Here is a 13,276-nt window from a genome sequence, read left to right on the forward strand (position 1 = left end):
TTGTTTTTGTTTTTGTTTTTTTTTTTTTAAATTGATACAGGCTTTTACTATGAATTCCTGGCTGACTTGGAACATGCTAAAACAACAGATTGGCCTTGCATTTATAGAGAACAGCTTGCCCCTACCTTCAGAGTGCTGGGATTAAAGGCATGTGCCACTGTGCCTGGCTCAGTGAATACTTTAAAGTATTAATTTGATTATTGTATTTTATTTAGTAGTGTGTGTGTGTGTGTGTGTGTGTGTGTGTGTATGTGTGTGTGTGTGTGTGTGAGAGAGAGAGAGAGAGAGAGAGAGAGAGTCGGAGTCTATGTGTGTGTGTTTGGCCTGTTCTCTCCTTCTACTTTCCTGTGGGTTCCAGGAATCAAACTCACCTTGTCAGGCTTCTGTGCAAAGTTCCTTTCCCTGCTGAGTGATTTCACCAGCTGGAGTTTGGTTTTTTGAATGGTAGGAATGCGTTGTACATTGAGAATCATTGGAAATATTTAAATGATGAAATGGGAATGAAAAAAAAAAATGCTAGTAGAGATGTCCAACCTTTCTAGACCCTGTCACGGACAGTCTCGTTTCACAAATAAGGAAACGGCAATGAGAGGTTAAGTTACCAGCGCAGGACTTCACGGAAGGGAGAACCGGAACCCGACTGTGAAATCCTAACTCCCTCTCCTGCAGGTAACTTTGCACATTTGCTCAATTCTTCATGCCGGCCTGTAGGTATCATTGTACACTTGTTCAATCCTTCCTTCTTGGTACCCCAGGCTCCTCTAGAACTTGGGGCGATCCTCCTGCCTCACCCTTTCTAGTACTGGGTTATCGCTAGTTTTAACAAGCCAATTAACACTCAAAAGCTAGCAGATAGACATTGAAGGCAAGAGTCTCCGACAACACCTCCGTTGAAGAAATGCCCCTCAGTGCTGCAGACCTCTTGGTCCAGCTCAGTTCTGGGGGGCTGAGGAACAGCGGAAGAGGGACTAGGAAAGGTGTGGACATCTTAGTCTATCTCTCCCTTCCCCGACTCCACAAACGTCGCCTTTAGAGACCAAAACAATACGAAACTCCCAATGTGTCCCCCGGGTCCTCCGCCAGCAGAGGGCGCTCACCCCGCCGAGCCTCTCCACCGTGGTCCTAATGGCCTACCCTGGCGTAGTGCGCGTGCGCGTGCGTGCACCCAGCCGCAGGTGTCCAGCTCAGTGCCTTATCGATGGCCTCTCTGCCGCGCTCTGCGTGACTTTGTCGGCCAGGGCGGGGCTGCAAGAATGAGGAGACTGTACCCAGAACTCTAGAGTTTCCTGGAACCTGAGGGCTCCAGGGGTCGCTGCGGGGTCGGGCTGCGCGCGGGGCAGCCCGCGGGGCGGGGCGGGGCGGGGCGGCAAGTCCCGGGCGGCGGGCGGCGGCGGGGCCGAGCCGGGCGCGGAGCCCTGACAGCAGGTAGGCGGGTGGCGGCGACCCCACCGACCATCTGCTGAGCTGCCCCGGGGCTCGCGCAGAGCTGGCGGGGGCCCGGGGCTCGGGCCAGGTGGGGTCGGAGGGTGGGCGGCACCCCGACGGGAGGGCGCGGGCCTGGGGCCCCAGTGAGAGCTGCTCCCAGGCTTGCCCACTAGCCTCCGGCTCTGCAAGGGGCCCCCTGCTTGCCCTGACCCGTTCCCAGCCCAGGTTTCCTGTGGACACGTGGTTGGGAATTTGTGTTAACCGAAGACAAAAAATAATCCTAGAAGGCTCAAAGGTGGGGGTCTGGAAATGCATTTGCTGTGTGACTACTCCCTGTCCTGGGGTCCGACTAGGATGGCACCATGATCCTTGCGAAGTCGTCTTGGGTATACAGCCCTCCTCACTGCGGCCTGGACAACGACTCAAGCACGCAGATGCGAAACTGCTGTTTTGAAGGAGGCACATCCTTAAATCCGAACTCTCATTTATAGCAGCGCGGAGAGCAGCCAGCGCCTGTTGGCCGCTTGGTACCCTAGTCTACATAAGGTACCGAGAGTCTAGAGATGGCTTTTTCAGCCTGCTGTGCTGCCAAAGCCTGAACTGCACTGTTTTTAAAGAGATAAGGATAACCTAAAGAAAAAAAAAAGTGTATGAGTGTAGATCCCCACAGAGGCCAGAGATGTCAGCCCCCTGCAGCTGGTACCGCCGGCTGTAGGTCCTGGTAACTGAACTCAGGTCCTCTGTAAGAGCAGTAGGTGCTCTTAACTGCTGAGCACCATACTGCAGTCCCCATAACCTTTATTTTGTAAGGTGCTTTGTATTTGTTTATGCTTCAAGTTTTCTCAGCTACAGACTATTTTACAACTTTTAGTATGCTCATGGTATTCATCAAGTCTCCAATTAGGGCGTATGTGGAGATTTCCCAAAATAGACTGGGAAATACTGGGTTTTGTTTGTTTGTTTGTTTGCCTGTTTTGTTCTTGGTCGTGCCTCTGCTTAACATCTGGTGCAGTTTGGGAAGTGAATTTTCAGAAATAGACATCCACCATTGTAAAGGGGCAGTGTGCGCCAATGGTCTTTACTCTAATGGGAGTATATGTGTTTAGTTTAATGAAGTCTGGTGAAAACACAAATCTAATCCAGTCTGCGTTTGTAACAGGTTGCCAGGTGATGTTAGTGCTGCTGGTCTGGGAGCAGATTCAGTGGCATATCACTGAATTGACCAACACATTTTGCTGCCTGCTGTGTCGAACAGTGTGCTGCAGTGGGTTAGTCACTTTGTCCAGACCTTAAAACAGGCGTCAGGACTAGGAGACCTCTCAGCTTCCTCTCTTCTCAGTTCTGGGTTCTAACCCAGTTACCTTTGATGCAGTTGACTTTCATATAGATATCCTTGTCAGTGTGGCAAATTTTGCAATTTGGTTTGAACATTTCTAACAATGGGAAAATACCTAGATATAAAGTCTCCATGCCTGTTCCTCTCCCTTTCAACCCCCCCCCCCCCCCCCCCCGCTTTTTTTTTTTTTTTAACAGGGTCTTATGTAGTACAGGCAGGCCTCAAACTCCCTGCGTAGTGAAGGCTGACCTTGAGGGCTGCTTCTACCTACACTTCCCAGTTGCTAGGATTATAGGCATAAAACATCTCATCTTATTCATGGGATAGCACACTAAAGATGTTCTGGAGGTTGGTGAAATAAACCATCCTTCTTGTCTAGGCTGTCTATTAGAGTGAAACCAAAGAAAAGCAAATTCTTTTTTAAAAGTTGACTCTTACCAGGTGTGGTGGTACTCAACTTTTTTGTTGTTATTTTTGTTTTTCAGAACAGGGTTTATCTGTATACTCATGGCTCTACTGGAACTCATTTTGTAGAACTCTGCCTTCCAAGTGCTGGGATTAAAGCAGGCAGATCTCTGTGAGTTTGAGGCCAGCCTACTCTATATATTGAGCTCTAGGACAGCCCCAGCTAAAACAAAAATAAAATAGAAAGTTGGCTTTTAAGCTGTGCATATGATACATGTTTGTAATCCCAGGCCCTGGGAGGACAATACAGGAAGATTGCTTTGAGTTTGGGGACAGTCTGGACTACATGGTGAGTTCCAAGTTAGCCTTAGCTACAGAGTGAGGCCCTCATCAAAAAACTGACGGATGCTGAGGGAAACTAGTGACTCTTACAGCATCTGATAACAGATATTCCTGCTTTTTGCTTCAAATTGAATTGGTCTTAATTCTTTCACCACATTGAAGAAAATTCATTCTTTAATTTGGCTTTGTTTTGCACATACTGGACTTTAGCTGGACTTTGAAGGATGGGTGTGGTGTGCAAGACCACAGAAAGCTCTGGAAGTAGCTGCAGTGTTGCAGAGATGAGGCTGCACACCACAACCAGGATTACTGGGTAACAAGAAGTGAGACAGCATGGAAGGGTGGCAGATGAGTGAGCAGAGCAGTGTTGGAGAATGCATTCGTCTCACTGTGGTATAAGAAGTGGTTGGAAGTGGGGGAGGAGAGAGGCCGAGATTTTTGCATAGTAATAGAGGACTTGGACCGATGATACAACAGTGATGCCTTGCTTTCATGTTTCCCTTAGATTACAGAACTTTATGGGCATGATCTCATTTGATGTAATTTCCTGTAAGCTTGGCAGAGCAGCAGATGAAGCACCAGAAAGGAGAGATGGTTTGCTTTAATCTTCAAAGCCATCGTGCGGTCCCGTGGCAGAGCAGAGCACTGACAGTCCTGATGGAGGGGAAGGAAGGGTGTAGGCGTCAGTTCAGCCTGGCTGGATGGGAGTGCTCCGGGAAGACACTGGCAGGGAAGAGTCAGAGAGGCCACCTGGAGGTGGAGGTTAGGACTGTAGATGATATGGCCTGCTTTAGAGGCTAGTTAGTTATGGAGGGGATGGAAACTGGATTCTCAGTGTCTCCTGTCATCCATGGCTGTAATTTGTTCTGGAAACTGGTGGTCTGACTATCAGTCCTGTGACGTTTGCTACTCAGTGTGTGTGTGTCCATGGACCAGGACAAGGTAAGAGACTGCCTGATGCAAATGCGTCTTAGGGTCCTTGCCATCTTGGAGATTATGGCTATGGCTTATTGATGTTTTCTTTCTGACGCTCAGGAGTACTGGTTGAGATTGGCTGATAGGTCAAGTTCATGTGTATCCTGACCTTTCCCTGCCCCTTCTTATCCATAGGGGCTTCACGGCAGCCATCAGAGAGTGGGGCCTTGGTGCCCTCAGGGCCTTTAGAACATCACTTCTCAGAAGGTCTGCGTTTTACTTAGAGCCTGTCTGTGGTCTGTGGTTCCTTTACCATGGAAGCATATGAGCTTGAGATTGTGTGTTAGCATCAACTTCTAGGACCTGGGCTTGGGCTCCTATCTGAAAGAGCTTCATGCACTGCTGTGTCTGTTTGTCTGTCTATATGTATGTGTGTGTGTGTATATATATATATATATTTCCCCACCCTGTGGTGTGGTGTGTGTGTGTGTGTGTGTGTGTGTGTGTTATTGGGTCGGGGTATGTGTCCCTGTGCATATGCCTGGAGGTCAAAGACAGTGGCATCCTCTAATACTCTGACTTCTCTGTTTTGTTTGTTTGAGACAGTTTCGCATGTGGCTTTGGCTAACCGAATACTGATATGTAGACCAGCTGGCCTCGAGCTCATAGAGGTGTGCTTCCCTCGGCCTTCCAAGTGCTGGGATGCCTTACTCCTTTTGAAGCAGCGAGCAAACACCAGCAGTTCCTTTCTCCACCCCTCACGGTGCAGCAGCTTGTTGGTGGGTTCTAGAGTCTGCACTCGGGCCTCGGGGTTGCCCAGCGAGTCCTCTTAACCACTCATGAGGGCTGCAAGGGTGGGCCATTCTTCTCTGAAACCTGGCTGGTCGTAGAGCCAGGCTAGGACAGTAACTTTGGAGTAGCATGTGCTGCTCTGGGCAAAGCACTGTGCTCAGTCTTTAGACACTGAGGGTAAAGGGTCCTAGGAAGGTTGGTAGGCAAGATTTTCAGTAAACTGCGGCACTGTAACTAAACTTTGTCCAAGGTGTCTATATTAGGGCAGAGGAAGTCGCAGACTGTCCAGGGAGAAGGTGGAGAATTTCAGGAAAGAGGTGACTGTTGAGCTAAGTAGTGAGGGATGAAGAGTGCAGTCCTGGTGATACTCTGTATTTGCAGGGCATAGGGGAGGAGATCCAAGCAGCCAGAACGTGAGAACTTTGGGATCAAAGGGGAGGTTGCTGCTGTTCACAGATAATAAAAACATTTTTATTATATGTGTGTGTGCGCAGCGCGCGAGTGTGTGTGTGTGTGTGTGTGTGTGTGTGTCCCCACACACGTGTGCATACAAACATAGGTCAGAGGGAAAACTTGTAGGAGTTAGGTCTTTCTATCATACAGGGTCCTGGGAATCAAACTTAGGTTGTCAGTTTGGTGGCAGATTTACCTACTGAGCCATCTCACTGCCCGCACTGGGGGATTTTAGACAAGGAGTGGTATCTTGGGAGGCTGATGGGGAGGCTGAAGCGTTAGAATACGGATTCAGACTATTGGGAGACTTAAGATAGATGTAAGGGGAGATTCTTGTAGTAACACATGTTTTATGGCTGAGCTGGAATTAGACCAAGGAGGACGGGAGGAGCGCATGAATCTGAGAGGCTGCAGAAACAGAATTAACCTAAGTAATGACTAATTGTCTCAAAATAAGAGGGGGTTGTTGAAGGTGACTCATCTAACTTGAGTAGATTGTGGTACCAGGATCAAAGAGGACACATGGGACCCTAAGAGGGTCTCTTAGGGGGAGATGCAGGTGCGTTTGGGCCATGTTGAACTTGAGTGGTCTGTGAGGCCTAGCAGCCAGGTTGAGATGTGGGCTCTGAGTTTCAGGAGAGTGGTTGGTAAGAGGGATGGGCTATTCCAGCCACACACAGAGAGCTAACAGAGGAGACAGGGATTGGTGTGCCCATGAGGAAGGCTGCTCAGGAAGTCAGGAAGGAGACCATTTCTAGGGAGGGAGTCCCCATCCATCTTCATTTGCTTCAGGGTAGCCACACAGGGTGAGCTTGACAAGTGCACCTGAGGTTGGGGAAGCTGAGGTGTTCCGGTCACCAGGGCTCTTTGACTTTGAAAATGTGAACAGCTTCAGTGGAATAGTATGGAGCGCAGGGCTTGATGGAACTGAGGGGGTCAACAGGTTGGCCGAGTAAAGAATGGCTACAGTGGCAGCCGGCCGAGAATACGGCAAGGATAGAAACAGATTCCTCGAATTGAAGAGGCCAGCGCAGGTTTTGTGATGATGTGAAGAACTGGTAGAGGGTGCAGGCGAATGAAGTCCTCAGGAGAGGAGGTAAAAGGTGGAGAGTGATGAAGGAATGATTCAGGAAGACGCAGTGATGGATGCAAAGGAATTCCTACCTAATAGGCTCAGCTTGCTTTCTCAGCAAGGCTGTTTGCTGAGGGGTAGGATGGTCATTGTGAGCTCCATCAGGAATAGATGTTTGGATATGGTAAGAGAAGCCCAAAGCAGCTGAACAGAGTGAAGAGAAAGAGCCGTGAGGTAAGCCCAGGAGTGTGGCAGAGCCTCTCTGAGATGACCTATGCCTTTTTGTCTTCACTGTAATGATAGTGGCTGACGTTATTGAGTGCTTTACCCTAGACTCACTTGTAAGTACTCTTCAGGTGTGTGTGTGTGTGTGTGTGTGTGTGTGTGTGTGTGTGTACGTCCATACGTCCATGCCATGCGTGCATGGAAGTATGTGGTCTATGCTAGCTCTGAACTGCCCAAGCCCTCCTGTGGTTTTTACAACGGTCCAGTCAGAGTATATTGCTGTTTTACAGAAAGGGATCTTGAGACATGCAGGCTTTTATTAGGCTTAGTGTTCATGTTTGGTGAGTATCTCTGCAGAAATGGGAGTCCTCCCAAGGCATTAGAGAAGGGAGCAATTTAGTTAGTGGGCAGGGAGGTGGGGTCCATTGCTGCCATAGGGGAATTTGCAAATTCTCGAGAGATTGCCCAGCATCTTGACTAGCAAGACAAGTACCTGTTGGCTGCTTGTCAGCTACTGAAGGATGAGACTACCACCTGAAACAGTGACTAAGAAGAGAGACCTTGTTCCCATCCTCCAGGAGAGGAGAGTGCGCTCTGCCGCCCGGTTTTGGGACTATGCAGACCTGTGTCCTTATGTTACAGTTCGGTTCTTAGCGCACCTCTGAGTCCCCAGTCGGTGTGGTGGGTGAGATCTGCAGGCAGGCCCCCCTGACGAGTTGAGGGAGACAGGTAGGCGGCATGGACAGAGGAGAAACAAACTCACCTTTCCTTGCTGCAGCCTCTGGAGCATCTTGTGTCCTTCCTTTTGAGGTTGCTATGGATACGCCTTTGCATGGTGGTTTGAGGAGACTGATCTCCATTATGATCAGGTGGTGACGTGGGTTTTAAAAAAGAAAGGACGGTCTGATCTGCTTCTGAGGGGTCTGATCTGCTTCTGAGGGGTGGCTGGTGAGCTGCCCAGGCGGCAGAGGCACCGCCACCTCAGCTGTGCCTTTGTTGGCTGCCTTGGCTTTTGCTGAAGTTGGGAAATGGTGCATCTACCTCAGTAGAGCGCAGTCTCGTGCTCCCTGCCTGCTGGGTCCTAGTGCCAGGATCTTTATTGATTCAGGGGAAAGAACTAAATCAGATTGGAATCTAGACACGTGGGGCTCTTGCTGTGGGTGTGAGGCTTGCTTCTGTGAGGATGGGGCTGAGTGCCTCGTGCGCTCCTGCACAGGTTCCTTTCTCAAGGTAAGTGAGGAGGACCCGCTAACCAACTTTCCTTTTCTGGTTCTTGGAGGTGGACCGGGAAGTCCCCGGGTAGTTGTTGGAGTGAGGGAAACTGTGGGGTGGGGAGAGCTCCATTCACATAGGGAGTAGGATGCAGACATCGGGGATAATGAGCTGCAATGGTAAGGAAAGTCCTTTGAGGATCCCCTCCCATCTAGGTCAGATTGGTAAGGCAGGCATTGGAGTGGGACCCAGGACCAAAAGCTCTGTGCAGTCGGTCGGTCTTGCCGGTTCGGTTGGGCCTCCTCTCTGAGCGAGCAGGCCTCCCCCGCTGGACTCTGGAGGTGTGTGTGCACACTTGCTGGATTCTGGGTGTGTGTGTGCACACTCACCTCTCCACTATGCTTTCACAGAGTTCGGCTCTATTGTCAGACTGGCCAAGTTTAAACCAGCCCTTCCTAGGGTAGGGTCAGCGAGATGTGGGCTTAGCCCAGGGTCAAAGTTTGGCCTCGGTGAGGCTGAAAGAGCATTCGAGTGCTAAGGGATCCTGAGGACCGGTTTAAAAAAGAGGGTAGAAATGATAGAGCAAAAAAAGGATGAAGAGGCTTCATCCTCACTCTCCGTTCATCCCCCCATCCCACAGGTCTGCTTGTTTCCTTGTCATTTTCTAAAAAATTCTCCAAGACTTACTTAGTGGTCAGAGGCTGAGGACTCCTCCCACTTTCCTAGATATCTTAGCAGTATTTAATATTGTTGAGGAGGAAAATGGACTAGAAATCCAGGTACTGTTGATCTCTACTAAAGGAATAGGAAGAGTCCTGTGGGACAGTGTCAGGCCCAGTAATGCTGTGGCAAAAGCAGGCATCTATATAGCTAGGCTTGATATCAGAGACTCAGGATCACTAACAGGGTAATACAGTCCAATTTGACTAATCTTAGGTGTGTGTGTGTGTGTGTGTGTGTGTGTGTGTGTGTGTGTGTGTAAGCCAGAGGTCGACATCAGAACGTCCCCCTAATCAGAATGCCCTCCATCTTCAGCTAGGCTAGCTGCTCAGCAAGCTCCATATCTGCCCAACACCAACACTGCATTGTAGATGTGCACAACCATGCCCAGCTTTTAGTGGGTTCCAGGGATCTGAGCTCAGTTACTCATGCTTACATACCAAGCACTGTTACTACTGAGCCATTTCCCCAACCCCTCTTTTTGTCTTGTTGGTAATACCATAAGCTTTTGTTCACAGTATTGGGCATGGGACCTGTTGTCACATGCTAGGCAAGTGTTCTATGAACCTGCATCCTCAGCTCTGCCTGAAATATTGTATTTTGGAGTAACTAGTACATTTACATAAGGGTATAAGAAATAACATCTGAAAACTGGCCTACTGGCTCAGGTTTGTAATACTAGCTACCTGAGAGATTGAGGTAGGAAGATTATGAGCCCAAGGCCTGCCTGGGCAATTTTTTGAGAGTCTGTCAATGAAAAGTATGGAGCCTGGAAGATGGCTCTGTTGGTAAATTGCTGTCACGCAAGAATGATAACCTGTTTGATCCCCAGTACCCATGTGAAAAAGCCAGAAATATGAGTGTGCACCTGTAATCGCAGCTCTGGGAAGGTGGAAACAGGACGATCCCAGGGCTTGCTGGCCAGTCAGTCTAGCTGAATCAGCAACTTCAGGTTCAGTGAGAGACCCTGTCTCAAAATTAAGGTTGGGAGTAACAGAAAGAAACCTGATACTGCCCTCTGGCCTCTGTATTCTGTAAACATGCACACAAGGAAGCAAAAGGTTAAAAGAAAAAGGGCTAAGGATGTACACTGCTTGCTTAACACACAGGCTGGCAGTTAAGTTTGCAGCAAAAAACACACACATGCATGCACACACGCACGCACACATAAACTAATAGAGAACACATGTACACTTAGTTCATTCCCCAGCCCTGTGTACAGCTGTGGCATGGCGTCTCAGGTAGGACACGGCATGGTTTCCTCACAGATCTCTCATGTCCTGCCTCCTGCCTCCTCTCCACTCTCCTTAGTCCCTAACTACTGGGGAGCACCCATCTCACGGGTTCACATTGGAAGCAGGTGATGAAACACATTTTAGTGTGCGCAATTGGATTTCCTTCAAAAAAGGCCCAAAGAACATGCCCAGTTTCCCTTTCCCCATTCTGGGGTTTTTATTTGTTTGTTTGTTTTTGGTTTTGTTCCCCCCCCCCCCCCCCAGGCAGGGTTTCTCTAACTTTTGGAGCCTGTCCTGAAATTCTATAGTCCAGGCTGGCCTCAAACTCACAGAGATCCACCTGGCTCTGCCTCCTGAGTGCTGGGATTAAAGGTGTGCAGCACCACCACCCGGCCTTCCCCATTCTGTTTTGATCCCCTTTCTTTTTTCTGTTTTTAAAAAATGTTTTTGTGGCCGGGCAGAGGTGGTGCGTGCCTGTAATCCCAGCACTCGGGAGGCAGAGGCAGGTGGATCTCTGTGAGTTCAAGGCCAACCTGGTCTACAAAGTGAGTTCCAAAACAGCCCCAGAGCTGTTACACAAAGAAACCCTGTCTCTAAAAACAACAACAACAAAAACGTAACAAAATGCTCTTGTGTGTACAGTGTGTGTGTGTGTGTGTGTGTGTGTGTGTGTGTGTGTGGTCATGTGTGGTCATGTGTACTGATGTAGGCACATACCTGCCACAGTGTGCTTGTGGAGATCAGAGGAAGACCTCTGCTGTTGGTCCTGGCCTCACCCCTTGATCTCCTCCTCCCAGATCTCCATAGGGTGGGACTACAGGTGCGTGCTCACAAGCTTATTTGGTGAGCACTTCACCCACTGAACCACCTCCCTGGCCCTCAGTCCTCATTCTGTTATTCACATGTAAAAGCTTCCCAGTTTATTTATTCATTTGCTAGTTTTTTGTGTTATTTTATGAATATTCATTTGTGTGTGTGTTTGTAAGTACATGTGTGTAGGGATACCTGTGGAGGACAGATGGGAGGGTCAGATCTGGAGCTGGAGTTACAGGTGGTTGTGATCTTACAGGGTGGGTGCTGGGAACCGACTCAGGTCCGCTGTAATAGCGGCAAACACTCTTAGCCACGGAGCCTCCTCTCTAGCCAGCCCACATTTGCTAATTTTTGCATCCATTCATCTCTTCATTTATTGCAACCTTAGAGTTCCTGCTGTGAGTAGGTCATCATTGGGTGGATACAGTAACCACAAAGGCATCTACTTCTGACTGAGCACAGTTGTGTCAGGCTTTGTAACAGATCCTTTGCTTAAATCCTAACACCCCTGAGGGTGGGAGGTTGATGTTAGGAGATAGTCTCTCTGTGAACTCCAAGTGCTACTATGTCTTGCTCCCCAGTTCCTGGCTTGTTTTCCTTACTCTTTGTAACATCCATACGAAATAGAGAATGCCTTTTTGTGTGTGGATTGGGTTACTGTGGCTCAGTAAGTTAAACATCTTGCCCAGAGTCATGCACGTAAGGAAACATGAGAACAGAGCTGTGTCCTGGGCTGTATGGGGCTCATGCCAGTCTGCTGTCTTTCCTAGCATCCCATCTGTCTGTCTGTCTGTCTCTCTTTCCCCTCTCACTCCATGCTCACCACTTCAGCATGCTCTTTTTTGTAATCCTGCCTTGCAGCTTGCTCCTGTGTCTGCTGCTCTCTCCTGCATGCTTGATCCTCTCAGGCAGTCTTACTAGGCCACTCCACAGCTCAGGAGTGAGACTACTTCCTGCTGTCACTGGATTCGCTCACCTGTCCCTGCCTGTCCTTCTTCCTTCCTAGTGCATCTCAGTGTGTTTATTTATTCAATAAGTACTTGCCTTTCTGCACGGAGGGCAGTTGCATCATAAAGAGAAGTTGTGGACTCCCCCGCAGAAGGCTTTATAGTTTGACAGAAGACCCCAAGTGGGTACTTTATGTCTCTGTCCATTCTGTGTTCATAATTTACAGGGCTTCTATGTAACCTCAAACCAAACATAAAAGCTCCACAATTCAAGGCATAGTCAGATCATTTTTCCCCCAGTCCACCTTTCTCCTGCCTAATTTTGTATAATATTTATTGTCTATACCTTTGAAGATTTATATATACCTAGTATCCTGCTGAGTAATACTTCTTTGGAATGCTATAGTTTTAGTAATCCTTACCATGTTCTCTCTTATTTGAGTCTTGTGGTACTAAGGTAGTTGTGTCCTGTACTCCCATTTGGTAGAATAAACAGCTCTCAAGATGTAAAAAGATTTATTATTTTATTTATATATACAGACATATAAATAAAATATGTATATACATATTCATTGGCAAATTTAGAGATTAATTTTATTCTTCATTATGTGTATGGATGTGTGCCAGTGTGTGGGCATGTGCACATGCGTGCATGGGGAGGTCAGAGGAGCCAAACCTCCCCAGAGCTACCTGATGTGGGTGCTGGGAACCAGACCCAGGTCCTCTGCAAGAACTGGACATGCTCTTTACAGCTGAACCGCCTCTCTAATGCTTATTTTTATTTTAAAAAGGATTTATTTCATTTTAAAGTGTGTGTGTGTGTGTGTGTGTGTGTGTGTGTGTGTGTATACACGTGTGTACGTGAACGTAAGTGCAGGTTCCTGCAGAGGCCAGAGGCATCTCATCTTGAGCTGGAGTTATAGGTAGTTGGGAGTAGCACAGCATAGGTGCTGGGAACCAAACTCAGGTCCTCATCAAGAAGAGAAAATTCCTTTAACCACTGAGCCATCTTGCCAACCCCTGTCCTAAGTATTTTATTATTTTTTAAAAGTGTTATTTTATGTATATTTTTCTGTGTATATGTCTGCACCATGTGTGTACCATGCCCTTGGAAGTCATTAGATCCTCTAGGACTGGAACTAAAGACAGTTGAGAGCCTCTAAGCCTCTTTGTGGGTGCTGGGCTGAGCCCAGGTCCTCTGCAAGAGCAGCCAGTGGGCTTCATTGCCGAGACATCTCTCCAGCCCGTTTCTGTCCTACACATGGAACTGTCTGCTGAGCCCTCAAGTGATGTTTTGGAAATGTGTTCTGTAGACGGCAAATACCCTGAGTAGGTTAGTGTGATTGCCTGGGCCAGAATGGCCTGCCCTCCTGTGCGGTGGGGA

General features: G+C 48.4%; 1 protein-coding gene and 1 long non-coding RNA gene across 3 annotated transcripts in view; one reads left to right on the plus strand and one right to left on the minus strand.

The window, feature by feature from the left end:
- Positions 1 to 1,354: 1,354 nt before the first annotated feature.
- Positions 1,355 to 13,276, plus strand: part of Dctn1 (dynactin subunit 1) — a 33,861-nt gene continuing 21,939 nt past the window's right edge. For both annotated transcript variants that reach the window (XM_036181042.1, XM_036181045.1), the window contains exon 1: positions 1,355 to 1,425. The gene's annotated coding sequence lies outside the window, so the exon portion shown is untranslated. The remainder of the gene's footprint in view (positions 1,426 to 13,276) is intronic.
- On the minus strand, positions 3,665 to 7,994 carry LOC118579623. Its single transcript, XR_004944486.1, has 2 exons — positions 7,729 to 7,994; positions 3,665 to 4,162 (listed from the first exon to the last, which is right to left on the minus strand). It is a non-coding gene; the product is annotated as an uncharacterized LOC118579623 (long non-coding RNA).

This window comes from Onychomys torridus, chromosome 3 (genome assembly GCF_903995425.1).
Source record: "Onychomys torridus chromosome 3, mOncTor1.1, whole genome shotgun sequence".
In the NCBI taxonomy this organism is placed as follows: domain Eukaryota; kingdom Metazoa; phylum Chordata; class Mammalia; order Rodentia; family Cricetidae; genus Onychomys; species Onychomys torridus.